This window comes from Xenia sp. Carnegie-2017, unplaced genomic scaffold (genome assembly GCF_021976095.1).
Source record: "Xenia sp. Carnegie-2017 unplaced genomic scaffold, XeniaSp_v1 HiC_scaffold_3, whole genome shotgun sequence".
Classification (NCBI taxonomy): Eukaryota; Metazoa; Cnidaria; class Anthozoa; order Malacalcyonacea; family Xeniidae; genus Xenia; species Xenia sp. Carnegie-2017.
Genome location: NW_025813493.1, coordinates 7,238,064 through 7,253,250, shown reverse-complemented (window position 1 = coordinate 7,253,250; position 15,187 = coordinate 7,238,064). Strand labels below are relative to the sequence as shown.

General features: G+C 33.0%; 1 long non-coding RNA gene across 1 annotated transcript; it reads left to right on the top strand.

The window, feature by feature from the left end:
- The first annotated feature begins 8,422 nt into the window (after nucleotides 1–8,422).
- LOC124454107 lies at nucleotides 8,423–12,581 on the top strand. Its single transcript, XR_006951342.1, has 3 exons — nucleotides 8,423–8,523; nucleotides 9,548–9,865; nucleotides 12,277–12,581. It is a non-coding gene; the product is annotated as an uncharacterized LOC124454107 (long non-coding RNA).
- The last annotated feature ends 2,606 nt before the right edge of the window (nucleotides 12,582–15,187 follow it).

Sequence of the window (15,187 nt, the reverse complement as noted above, 5' to 3'; positions counted from 1 at the left end):
CACAGGGATTGGAGACGAGTTAAATCTCTTAAAACTGCGTATAGACGAGAGTCTCTGTCCATACGCAGTTTTAAGAGATTTAACTGTATGGACGAGAGTCTCTCGTCCATACGCAGTTTTAAGAGATTTAACTCGTCTCCAATCCCTGTGGGCTTGGTAGCTCAACAGGTAGAGCGGCGGACTAGTATCCCGAAGGTGCGAGTTCAAATCTCGTCAAGTCACATGTTTTTCATGTGCATATTAAAAACCGTGTTAGGATTAATATATTATATGTATTCTCTGATGATGGCTTTGTCTAAACTAAAAAAACATTTTATCTTTCCTTTCTTGCATATATTAGACTGCCAATTGTTTATGTATTTCAGTACGTATAGAGAAAACTAATGTACAAAACAAATATTTTTATTAAGGTATCTATTCTTGGCAGAAAGTACAGAAGTTTTCATATGGTTATGGAGCATGACTGCAAATAAACATCATATTTTTTCAGTTTCACTTCACTCAATAGCACTTGATCTAACGCTTGACATGGCTAAAGAGAAGATTTATTGGCGAGTTTCAAACGGAAATGTTTTTTCTTGTGATTACTACTCCCATAATGTAATTGATTTTGGAACTTCAGGAGGTCCCATGGCTGTAATTGGGGATTTCATTTATATCATGACTAGTGTTGGACGAAGTGTCGTTAGTGTCCATAACACAACAGATCAACGTACGAGATCAAAAATTTTTCTTCCTGCAAACAACGGTTATCTTGATTTGGCTGTAGATATAAACAGTATCACTCCTAACTCAAACGGTAGCTAAATATTTACTTATTTAACATGATAATCTAAGACTTGCAAAAACTCTCACCCTAATGTTCATAAAATAGAAAGATGTTAAAAAGTTCAAAGTTACATTGCCTTTGTAAACGCTTGTTCTTCCTTCCAAAATTATAGAAAATTTGATAAACATTAAGTTCAAAGTGCAAAGTGCCTAATTTGGACGTTTTTGCCGTTTGTCTATTCTTGTCAAACTTCTTGGGTGTTAAATTTAACTCTTTATTGTTTCTTACATCAATTCAAGAATCACTTTAGCTTGTAATCAGTCTTAAATAAGAAAAAAATTCATGAAAATAGATTGAAAGACAAAAACGTCCAATTTGAGCATGTTGTGCAGTGAGCTTAGTATTTATCAAATTTTCTAAAATTTTAGTACATTGCAAACTTTTACATCTTTGGTTGAACTATATTTGAAAGTTTTCATTTTCTTTGTGCATGCAGCTCAAATTGAGGCAATTACGAAGTACTCTTAAGGTTTTCCTGATTAATTTTTAATTCATTTTACTTTTAAATCAACAAGACAAGGCAATGCCAAAATACATGAGCTTTGACAAATTTTGTGAGAATTATTGATGAATTAATAATATCTGAACATTTTTCAATTATCTAACTTCTTTAGTATATCCCTTATAGTGTCTCAAACAGCCAGCAAATTTGTTCATACTCTGTAAATTTTCAACATTTATTTAATTGTTTTGTTTTTACGAAATGCGCGAACACCAAAATTACCAACATTGCATAACAAACTTGCTTGCTGGGTACGTCAACGTGGATACTGAGTGAGAAATTGTGTTCTTTGAGGAAGAATATGTTTCTTTTAAAATCCCTGTTTGATTTTATTTTTAATTTTTTTAATCGATATAGCGACAAGCACTTTTCAATTTCCTTTGTGTGGACCCAACACATACTATCGTAAAATTAATGGAACATTGAAATGCACGTGTATGAAAGGATACTCAGGAGAATGTAACTCGTGCCAAGGTATGGATTTATTACTGTCTTTATCAAGATTTTTTATCACCGATCATGAATAAAGAGCATCTCTGTGCAGTTTTAAACTTTGTTTTTGTTGAGAATCCTTATCTGTTCTCTGTGCTGTTGCTTTTGTGCATGGAATTTGCTGCATCTACATTTTACATGCAACCACAAAATAAGGCTCACAGCCACACATACAAGTTCATTATTATCAATACCATCAAGCAGGAAATCAGTAATAAATTTATGAAAAGCTTCATTAGACCCTTTGCACATGACGTCAGAGCTGATGTTCAGCTTCTTATGGGGGTCAAGGTTATAAATAAGTAATAGGAAGTAAAACTTTAGGTCATTAGAATAAACTTGAATATTTCGGAGTTGAGACTTCTATGTTTTGCAATATCTCTTTATTTTTTTTTTATCAGTTATCAATTCTGTTAGACTTCGGGGACCAAGAAGTTCTAGTGGCATACCTAGAGAGCACCCGAAACGTATTTCTGAATAATTAAAAAGACGGTTATTTTAAAAATACGATAAAGATTCCCACGTTGTAAACGAAGAGACTATGTGAACAATTTACTGTTTATTTTTTGCTTGTTTCAACAAGTTATGGGGTAGTGTTGCCATATGGCAATAAAATCAAATGATTAAATGGAACACCAATGGGGAAAGTTAGCAAGTCAAAGGGCTAAGAAGTTATTTATATTAAAAAAAGAAATGAGGAATGATCTAAATAAACGTTTTTTCAATTCATGAAAGTCAAATAGTGTGTTTAACAGTCCAAAACGTCTTTATATGGTATTTATGTTAAGTTTTTTTATCAATATTTAGTTACGAATTCAAAATCATTAATTTCGCAAAAGAATATTTCACAATGACATCCAACATAACGGGATACTTTATATGTATACATGTAACTTAGAATAATTCGGAGTTAGACTTCTGTGTTTAGCAATATCTATTTATTTTCTAATTTTAGCAGCTTTCAACTCTGTTAGACTTCGGGGACCAAGAAGTTCTAGTGGCATAGGTCGTGTGGAAGTATTTTACATTGGTGAATGGGGAACAATTTGTGATGATGGCTGGGATTTAAACGATGGTAAAGTTGTTTGTCGACAACTTGGTTATGACTATGCTGTCAGGACTTTACTAGGAGGCAATGTTCCACATGGCAGTGGAAGAATATGGTTAGACGAAGTTCATTGTGTAGGAAATGAAAATAATATTTGGAGTTGTGCACATAGTGGTTGGGGATTACATAATTGTACACATGATGAAGATGCTGGTATACAATGTTCAGGTTTGTTTCTACATTATTTACATATTTTTTACAAAGATAATAAACTGAATTATTTCAAGGATCCTCACTGATTAATCGAAACATTTAATATGATTTTCAAATACTGAAACAAATATTGACAAATGCCTTAAATATAAACAAGGCTTCGGACGTAAATTAACCAAATATACACAACTCGTTCCACGAGGACATAATTAAACATAACCTATTTTATGATTGCCCATAGAAAGATTCGATAATACCTGAGAAAAAGGGCAGTCCATTGACCAAATTTTCCGTGGAGGAATGTGATAATCCTTAAATTATCTGTTTTGTTACGATTGTTTACATTCATTATAGCTTTTTGAAGCTGTAGGCTGTAGGATTTGAAGCTCCATTAAAAACTTTGCATATTTGAAAGGAGCATCTCTAAATTTACACTACGGTGTAACTTGATGCCTTGTAATGGCGTGCTGTCTATCTTAAAAATCCATTTTTAATTTCGTTTTCTACTGACCGTTAAGGTTTAGCAAAAGCCATGCCTAGAGTGCACCAGAAACGTATTTCTGAATAAGTAAAACGACAGTTAATTAGAAATACGATAACATTTTTTACGTTGTAAGCGAAGAGTCTATGTGAACAATTTACTTTTACTTTTTGCTTGTTTCAACAAGTTATGGGGCAGTGTTGCCATATGGCAATAAAATCAATGATTGAATGGAAAACCAATGGGGAAATCGCAAGTCAAAGGGTTAAGAAATTATTTATATTACATAAAGAAATGAGGACTGGTCTAAATAAAAAATTTTTTGGACTCATGAATGTCAAATAGTGTGTGTAATTGTCCAAAAAGTTTTGATATTGTATTTATGTAAGTTTTTTTACCAATTTTTTGTTACTAATTTAAATCATTAATTTCGCCCAAGAAGATTTTACAATGGCATCCAACATAACAGGATACCTTATATGTATACATGTAACTTAGAATATTTCGGGGTTGAGACTTCCATGTTTTGCAATATCTCTTTATTTCCTTTTTTTATCAGTTATCAACTCTGTTAGACTTCGGGGACCAGACAGTTCTTTTGGCAGAGGTCGTGTGGAAGTACTTTACAAAGGAGAATGGGGAACAATTTGTGATGATGGCTGGGAAATAAACGATGCTAAAGTTGTTTGTCGACAACTTGGTTATGACTATGCTATCATGGCTTTACTAGGAGGCAATGTTCCACATGGCAGTGGAAGAATATGGTTAGACGAAGTTCGTTGTATAGGAAATGAAAAAAATATTTTGAATTGTTCACATAGAGAATGGGGATCACATAATTGTAGACATGATGAAGATGCTGGTGTACAATGTTCAGGTTTGTATGTACATTGTTTACCTTTTGTACAAGGATGATAAACTGAATTATTTGGGTAATCCTCAAAGAATAATTGGAATATTTAGTATGATTTTATAATACTGACACATATATTGACAAATGCATTAAGTATAAACACAGCTTCGGTCGTAAAATTACTAAATAAACACAACTCGTTCCACAAGGACATAATTAAACATAACCTTTTTAATGATTGCCCTTAAAAAGATTCGATAATCGTAGAGAAAAAGGACACCCCATTGAATAAATTTTCCGTGGAGGAATGTGATAATCCTTATATTATCTGTTTTGTTACGATTTTTACATTACTTATGTCTTTTTAAAGTTGCAGGCTGTAGCTTATGAAGCTTCATTAAAATTTTTTTGCATATTAAACATGAGCATCTCTAAATTTACATTGCATTGTAACTTTATGTCTTGTAATGGCGTGCTGTCTATCTAAAGAATTCGTTTTTAAAGTCGTTTTTTACTGAATGTTAAGCCTTAGCATAAGCCATACCTAGAGAGCACCCGAAACGTATTTCTGAATAATTAAAAAGACGGTTATTTTAAAAATACGATAAAGATTCCCACGTTGTAAACGAAGAGACTATGTGAACAATTTACTGTTTATTTTTTGCTTGTTTCAACAAGTTATGGGGTAGTGTTGCCATATGGCAATAAAATCAAATGATTAAATGGAACACCAATGGGGAAAGTTAGCAAGTCAAAGGGCTAAGAAGTTATTTATATTAAAAAAAGAAATGAGGAATGATCTAAATAAACGTTTTTTCAATTCATGAAAGTCAAATAGTGTGTTTAACAGTCCAAAACGTCTTTATATGGTATTTATGTTAAGTTTTTTTATCAATATTTTGTTACTAATTCAAAATCATTAATTTCGCAAAAGAATATTTTACAATGACATCCAACATAACAGGATACTTTATATGCATACATGTAACTTAGAATAATTCGGAGTTAGACTTCTGTGTTTAGCAATATCTATTTATTTTCTAATTTTATCAGCTTTCAACTCTGTTAGACTTCGGGGACCAAGAAGTTCTAGTGGCATAGGTCGTGTGGAAGTATTTTACAATGGTGAATGGGGAACAATTTGTGATGATGGCTGGGACTTATACGATGCTAAAGTTGTTTGTCGACAACTTGGTTATGACTATGCTGTCAGGACTTTACTAGGAGGCAATGTTCAACATGGCAGTGGAAGAATATGGTTAGACGAAGTTCATTGTGTAGGAAATGAAAATAATATTTGGAGTTGTGCACATAGTGGTTGGGGATTACATAATTGTACACATGATGAAGATGCTGGTATACAATGTTCAGGTTTGTTTCTACATTATTTACATATTTTTTACAAAGATAATAAACTGAATTATTTCAAGGATCCTCAATGATTAATCGAAACATTTAATATGATTTTCAAATACTGAAACAAATATTGACAAATGCCTTAAATATAAACAAGCTTCGGACGTAAATTAACCAAATAAACACAACTCGTTCCACGAGGACATAATTAAACATAACCTATTTTATGATTGCCCATAGAAAGATTCGATAATACCTGAGAAAAAGGGCAGTCCATTGACCAAATTTTCCGTGGAGGAATGTGATAATCCTTAAATTATCTGTTTTGTTACGATTGTTTACATTCATTATAGCTTTTTGAAGCTGTAGGCTGTAGGATTTGAAGCTCCATTAAAAATTTTGCATATTTCAAAGGAGCATCTCTAAATTTACACTACGGTGTAACTTAATGTCTTGTAATGGCGTGCTGTCTATCTTAAAAATCCATTTTTAATTTCGTTTTCTACTGACCGTTAAGGTTTAGCAAAAGCCATGCCTAGAGCGCACCAGAAACGTATTTCTGAATAAGTAAAACGACAGTTAATTAGAAATACGATAACATTTTTTACGTTGTAAGCGAAGAGTCTATGTGAACAATTTACTGTTTATTTTTTGCTTGTTTCAACAAGTTATGGGGCAGTGTTGCCATATGGCAATAAAATCAAATGATTGAATGGAAAACCAATGGGGAAGTTCGCAAGTCAAAGGGTTAAGAAATTATTTATATTACATAAAGAAATGAGGACTGGTCTAAATAAAAAATTTTTTGGACTCATGAATGTCAAATAGTGTGTGTAATTGTCCAAAAAGTTTTGATATTGTATTGATGTAAGTTTTTTATCAATTTTTTGTTACTAATTTAAATAATTAATTTCGCACAAGAAGATTTTACAATGGCATCCAACATAACAGGATACTTTATATGTATACATGTAACTTAGAACATTTCGGGGTTGAGACTTCCATGTTTTGCAATATCTCTTTATTTCCTTTTTTTATCAGTTCTCAACTCTGTAAGACTTCGGGGACCAGAAAGTTCTATTGGCAGAGGTCGTATGGAAGTATTTTACAATGGAGAATGGGGAACAATTTGTGATGATGGCTGGGAAATAAACGATGCTAAAGTTGTTTGTCGACAACTTGGTTATGACTATGCTATCATGGCTTTACTAGGAGGCAATGTTCCACATGGCAGTGGAAGAATATGGTTAGACGAAGTTCGTTGTATAGGAAATGAAAAAAATATTTTGAATTGTTCACATAGAGAATGGGGATCACATAATTGTAGACATGATGAAGATGCTGGTGTACAATGTTCAGGTTTGTATGTACATTATTTACCTTTTTGTACAAAGATGATAAACTGAATTATTTGGGTAATCCTCAAAGAATAATTGGAACATTTAGTATGATTTTATAATACTGACACATATATTGACAAATGCATTAAGTATAAACACAGCTTCGGTCGTAAAATTACTAAATAAACACAACTCGTTCCACAAGGACATAATTAAACATAACCTTTTTAATGATTGCCCTTAAAAAGATTCGATAATCCTAGAGAAAAAGGACACCCCATTGAATAAATTTTCCGTGGAGGAATGTGATAATCCTTATATTATCTGTTTTGTTACGATTTTTAAATTAATTATGGCTTTTTAAAGTTGCAGGCTGTAGCTTATGAAGCTTCATTAAAATTTTTTTGCATATTAAACAGGAGCATCTCTAAATTTACATTGCATTGTAACTTTATGTCTTGTAATGGCGTGCTGTCTATCTGAAGAATTCATTTTTAAATTCGTTTTTTACAAACCGTTAAGGCTTAGCATAAGCTATGCCTAGAGAGCACCCGAAACGTATTTCTGAATAATTAAAAAGACGGTTATTTTAAAAATACGATAAAGATTCCCACGTTGTAAACGAAGAGACTATGTGAGCAATTTACTGTTTATTTTTTGCTTGTTTCAACAAGTTATGGGGTAGTGTTGCCATATGGCAATAAATTCAAATGATTGAATTGAAAACCAATGGGGAAGTTCGCAAGTCAAAGGGTTAAGAAATTATTTATATTACATAAGGAAATGAGGACTGATCTAAATAAACGTTTTTTCGATCCATGAAAGTCAAATAGTGTGTTTAACAGTCCAAAACGTCTTTATATGGTATTTATGTTAAGTTTTTTTTATCAATATTTTGTTACTAATTCAAAATCATTAATTTCACAAAAGAATATTTTACAATGACATCCAACATAACAGGATACTTTATATGTATACATGTAAATTAGAATAATTCGGAGTTAGACTTCTATGTTTAGCAATATCTATTTATTTTCTATTTTTATCAGCTTTCGAAAGCTTTTCAGCTTTCTGTTTTTATCAGCTTTTCTTTTTTTCAGCTGTTAGACTTCGGGGACCAAAAAGTTCTAGTGGCATCGGTCGTGGGGAAGTACTTTACAATGGTGAATGGGGAACAATTTGTGATGATGGCTGGGACTTAAACGATGCTAAAGTTGTTTGTCGACAACTTGGTTATGACTATGCTGTCAGGGCTTTACTAGGAGGTAATGTTCCACATGGCAGTGGAAGAATATGGTTAGACGAAGTTCGTTGTGTAGGAAATGAAAATAATATTTTCAGTTGTTCACATAGAGAATGGGGATCACATAATTGTACACATAAGGAAGATGCTAGTGTACAATGTTCAGGTTTGTATGTACATTATTTACCTTTAGTATAAAGATGATAAACTGAATTATTTGGGTGATCCCCAAAGAATAATTTAAACATTTAGTATGATTTTCAAATACTGACACATATGACAAATGCCTTAAGTATGAACCCAGCTTCGGACGTAAATTAACCAAATAAACACAACCCGTTCCACGAGTACATAATTAAAGATAACCAATTTTATGATTGCCCATAGAAAGATTCGATAATCTTAGAGAAAAAGGGCAGCCCATTGACCAAATTTTCCGTGGAGGAATGGGATAATCCTTATATTATCAGTTTGGTTACGATTTTTATATTAATTATGTCTTTTTAAAGCTGCAGGCTGTAGCTTTTGAAGCTCCATTAAAATTTTTTTGCATATTAAAAAGGAGCATCTCAAAATTTAGACCACCGTGTAACTTTATGTCTTGTAATGGCGTGCTGTCTATCTGAAGAATTCATTTTTAAATTCGTTTTTTACAAACCGTTCAGGCTTAGCATAAACTATGCCTAGAGAGCACCCGAAACGTATTTCTGAATAATTAAAAAGACGGTTATTTAAAAAATACGATAAAGATTCCCACGTTGTAAACGAAGAGACTATGTGAACAATTTACTGTTTATTTTTTGCTTGTTTCAACAAAGTTATGGGGCAGTGTTGCCATATGGCAATAAAATCAAATGATTAAATGGAAAACCAAGGGGGAACATTCGCAAGTTAAAAGGTTAATAAGATATTTATAATAGAAAAAAAATGAGGAATGATCTAAATAAATAATTATTTAGACTCATGGAAGTAAAATAGTGTCTATTTGTCCAAAATGTTTTGATATTGTAATCATGTAAGTTTTTTTATCAATTTTTTGTTACTAATTTAATTCATTAATTTCGCCTAAGAAGTTTTTACAATGGCATCTAACATATTAGGATACTTTATATGTATAAATGTAACTTAGAATATTTCGGAGTTTAGACTTCTATGTTTTGCAATGTCCCTTTATTTTCTTTTTTTATCAGTTATCAACTCTGTTAGACTTCGGGGACCAAAAAGTTCTATCGGCAGAGGTCGTGTGGAAGTATTTTACAATGGAGAATGGGGAACAATTTGTGATGATGGCTGGAATATATACGATGCTAAAGTTGTTTGTCGACAACTTGGTTATGACAATGCTGTCAGGGCTTTACAAGGAGGTTATGTTTCTTATGGCAGTGGAAGAATATGGTTAGACGACGTTCGTTGTATAGGAAATGAAACTAATATTTCGAGTTGTTCACATAGAGGATGGGGATCACATAATTGTAGACATACTGAAGATGCTGGTGTACAATGTTCAGGTTTGTATGTACATAATTGTAGAATATTTCAACACAGATTCACCCGCCTATTTACATAACTTCTTTGTCGGTCACGCTCTACTGCTGAGCATGTTAGGTCACAAACCATGAATATTCTCACATACATGAATATTCAACCCCCCCCAATCATTGTTCTAGTTTTGGACCTGGGCGTAGCCAACGTTCTGGTATTTAGTCTTGTTTTGTTGGTTTTTCCGAGTTGATTTACTAAGAAATCCATAAATTTGAAAATGAACATTGCTTGATGGAACAATGAATAAGGCTTCATTAAACAATTTTATCAAAATTCTACGGCAAGATGTAACATCTCCGAATACCGCCGCTATGCATATCAAGATATTCACATCAATCACGACAAGCTTGGATCAAATATGGTTTTACACTTTTTGTAAAACTTTTTTTAAAGGATTTATTGTGGGTAAGCCTTCGAGCTTGTTTGGTATGGATGACACGCTTTAATTTCACATAAATTTGTTAGTCGATGCATTTTCGTTTGCAAAGATAATCCAACATCTTGAATTAACAAACTCAAAATTCCCGACTCCTGCAACGACAGGATATGATAAATAATATGCCCTGGTTGGGGGAATTTTTCCAAGGGTAATATCATTGCTTTTAATGGATAAGTTGTTTTTGGTATGTTTTTAATAATGAAAATAGTTAAAAATAGCATTAGCAAAAAATAGCATTCTCTTGCATTAGAATTGACTTAAGTTTGTTTAAAGTGAACATTTTATGTGGCACCAACATAAAATTGGTATTCACTTAATTAGAATTCAATATATAAGTAAAGAGAGTGAAACGCTGTTCTGATTGGTCAATAGCTGTGTTTTCATTAGTATCTGCAAACAGATCTGAGTTCAACCCATCAAATTAATAAAATTGCAAATAGATCATAAATGCATTTTAGGGGTAAAGTTAAAACGTCGGTTTTTAATTTGTCAGTTTCACTTTATTGTTTCTTTATAAAAGGAAAAAATGATTTTTTCGTGTTTGCACTGGCTTATGCACAGGGGTTAAACTAGCACCTTTTAATGTTGGGGTGGGGGGTGGGGGATGAAATTGCCCTGCAAAAACACATGATGCCCTGCAGATCATATAGATTAGTACTTATTCAACAATAAAATATTGTGATGATTGAACCGATTTTCGCTACATATTTTCGTAATGCATATTGTATTCTTGTGACAGAACGCACTTTAGCGTATTATTAAATCTTTAATGGCATTTTTCGCATCCTTGCCGTTGCCCAATTTTTAAAAATATTTTAAGTCAACATTGTCCGTAAGATCTTTTTCACATGCAAGAACGATTAAGTCATTTAATCGCGTATCTTTCTTTGTGCATCTCAAGCAATTTTTGACAATCATATATTTGCTGAAACACCTTTCATCTTTTGCCACGGACACTGGAGTGGTCAGCATTAGTTGATACGCCTTGCACACCGATGGAAAGACGTTTTTGTAATTGAAAGCAAATAACTAAACGTCTTAAAGGGATTTGGGTTCTGATTTAAGTTGTGACGACACAATATTATTGAAAATTTCCAACTAAAACAGCAGTATTTCTGCATCAACCTGTTATACCGCCGGTGGAAAAAGACAACACATTCCATTAACTGTTTCAGCCAATGGCCTTTCTAGCGGCATCTATAAGCTATCTCCAAGAAGTTTTATTTGGTCGATGCAAACTTTAATGTTATCGGTATACTCGGTGATAAGTGAGTCTAGAACCAAGTAGATTTCTTTCGGTACAAATCTTTAAAGGTTTTTCTGTTGTTATTTCGGAATGCTCCCCAATTCGTTTGGGTGACTTTCTTGATCGATGATGACGAGTGTATTCTGCCATTACGTCTATTCCTGAGTGCAAGCCTGAGTGCAAGCCACATCAAGAAGAATCAACATAATTTCTTTGTTCTTTTCTTCATCTGCTTTCTCTTGCATCAATATTTCCTTCATTTTCGCATTCATCATTACATCAATATGGCCAGTTGTTATCGAGAAACGATCAAAATCAGCCAGAGTTGCTTGATGGGACTTGCTACTGAAGTGTTTATGAAGTTTTCCTTCATAAACACTTCAGGAAGAAAGATTAATTTTTGGAGTGTATTTATTGTTCTTTTACTTTTCGTTGCAAAAAATGACGTGCTTCATCTTTCCATTGCTACCAAGGAACAATACTATGATTATGACAATGAATGAAACTGTTTTGATTTGAGTTTGGTAAGACTTTTCAAACACAAATAGTATTTACGGACAAAATTTAAAACTGGCCAAAATTTGCGAAATTTTTCCCGTTCAGATCATGGATAGGGTTTTCCTATATTCCTTGATATAGACTGAAAGCAGAAAAGCGCTTTTCTAAGAGTTAAATTTCATGAAATTTTATAGGCTATGAGGAAAGATCCTAGTGATGGGGAATCATGTCAAAGAAATACACTAAAAACCTAATTCTAATCGAAGATGCTTATCGTAAAAAGTGTCGTGGAAAATTTGAAAGCTTATGTAGAAAATGCTGTGTGTTTGACATTTTTATCCATTGTTGAAATGTATCTGTAACACAAAACTACGTGTAAACAAATTGTAATCAACCATATTATCATATAAAGTAAATGTACATATTATCATAATCAATAAAAAAAAAGTAAAATGATAAAGTTTCATTTCTGCTAAGAATAAATATTATTGACAAATCAGATGATTTACTGAATTACATTATCTTTGACAATTGACAAATCAAGCCGTAAGATTTTCTTTTGAAGTTACATAAAGTTATTGCGTGTATTCTGCAAGACAATGCTGGCCATTGCTACCTACCATGCCGCTTGTACTGCCCACCAACCAGAGATGACCGCGATTGCATTAAAATAAAATTAATAAAATCAGTTTATGATGTGTTTCCAAAGGAGAAGCAAACCTCGACTAGTTTTGTAATTAATAGAAATCTTAAAATCAATCTATTGTAAATCTTGACATTTAGTTTTTCCGTAGGGACTTGTTAATCATGTAGATTGATTTACCAATAAATTGATGCATTGTAGGAATCAGAAATGTCTAGAATATGATATCGAAATAAAAATTAAGAATCATTTTGTCGCACTCAAAATGGATTACGATTTTAGAAAATGACGTCAGATATTGCATTCATTAATTATTATGATTCCAATCATTTATGATTTATCAAACATCAAGCACAACATAAAGTACCATTTCTTCAATTGCAATGTTATTATTATAAAATGAATGCAAATTATAAATTATTAGTGAAAACATTTCATTTTTTTGAACTTTTTCTTAGTACAGACTACAGCTAAAATGAAGTGTTAATCTTTCTCATGACATATATCAGTGAAGAATCATAACCAGATCAGTACGGTATCGCTCAGAAAGTTTTGGTAATTCAGAAAATGTACTTTATGTAACGTTAAAGTATCGTTTGCTTGACATCATTTCATATTATAAAATAAACACAATGAAACACGTGCGCTAATTGGTTTAGACCTGTGTTTGCATTAGTCTGCGAAAAACGATCTAAGCTCAACCAATCAAATCAATCAATCAATCAAAGGGAATTTGCAAATTGATCATGACTACACGTTAAAAGAATATTATAACGGTTTTTTGTTTCGCATTATTGTTATTTTTTTAAAAAAATAAAAGATGTTTTTCGTGTTTGCACTGGCTTTTGCAAGTGTGTCTGGGGTAAAAACTCTCTAGCATGTGAAACCCTCGACATTCTGTCTCTGGCTTGCACTGATCTGCTCTCCAGTTCTCCCAAAGTCTCTTCAGATTGCATGGCCTGTGCAAACACATGCAGTAAACATCTTTTATTTATCAATTTGTGTAAGAAATACTTCATTAGTAAATAACATCCTTGCTTTATTAGAGAAAATATTTACGAAATGCTAAAACGTCAATGGTTTTCACAGAATTTGTTTACAATAGACTACATTTACACTGCTAGATCAAAACATGAGACATTTTTGTTTTATTTAACGACTTTTTTTACCCTTTTTTAGAAAGAACAATTATAATTCGATCAAACCTTTTTAATCTTCGACGTTAGGTCCTTACACCTCAAAAGATAACAACATAGCGACATGATTGCAAATGGTGTTATAACATTTAATTAAAATACATGGAACGCTACTTGTAATACAAAACCCTGATAATTTTTTGAAGCCGTGATTTTATCCCAGAAACGCGAGATTTTACCCCTAGACACGATTTTGAAGTCAATCAATTATTACTCCGTGCGAGAGTCTCAAAACACTAAGCACGCGTGTCTGGGGTAAAATCTCGCGTATCTGGTGTAAGATTTGGGCTTTTCGCTTCAATTATTAGCTTTAGGTAGCACTCCATGTATTTTAGTTCTATGTGTTATAACGACTACCATTGGAAATATTCTACATTAAAAGTGTCTTAAAAGTGCTGATTCAGCACTTTTGTTTAGTGCTATTGCTCTTTCTTAAATACAAATAATTTTAATGCCCTCGTGTTATTGACAACCACCCCCACAATTACACAAACAAGTACAAACTAAGTGTGCTTTGACGCAATTACAACGACTAGAACATGAACTTTTGCATCCGCAACGAATAAGTTCATAACAGGCATCTTTAATTTGAGGGAGATTTGTCCACTTTGGTAACCAAGAATTTTCATCACGGTACCAGCCCCAACTTGACGGAGTTGGTATAACCTGCTCTTTCAAGCAGCACTGCCCCCAGAAAAATCCACCTTGCAACAATGCACGCTTGGTGTGCTGAAGCAACGCTTCCCTTGGTTGGTGGAATGTTATCCAGTGTTCTGGACTTTTTGGCAAACAACTCTTGTCTAGCTTCATTGACTCTGGTGAGATTACTTGTACGATCGTATAAGAGGACCACATATCGCTCAATCACTTGCAAAACATTATATGAATCATAATAGGGACCTTATTTGATAGATAATACATGCCTTTGGCGGTTTCTGAATTACCTGCAAGGACGAACAATCAATCCTTTCTGGCAACAAATTTAGCTCTTGCAACGCTAATTTTAGCTCTGGAAATACATTCCATACATCCCATGCAGTTTTCTTTCCTCGACTTCCAAAAAAGGAAACAGTATCACACCCCGTAAAAGCGTGAAATAACGGTAGAACAGATGCCTTGTCAGGTCCGATAGTCGATGCAATTGTATGCGCGGGAATATAACGCGAGTGCTTTCCTGTGCCATAAAGAATCCATAATTCTTCTGCTTTGATATTTTTCACAATTGAAATGGCCAGTATCAATACGTCAGTATCATTTGTTCTTACA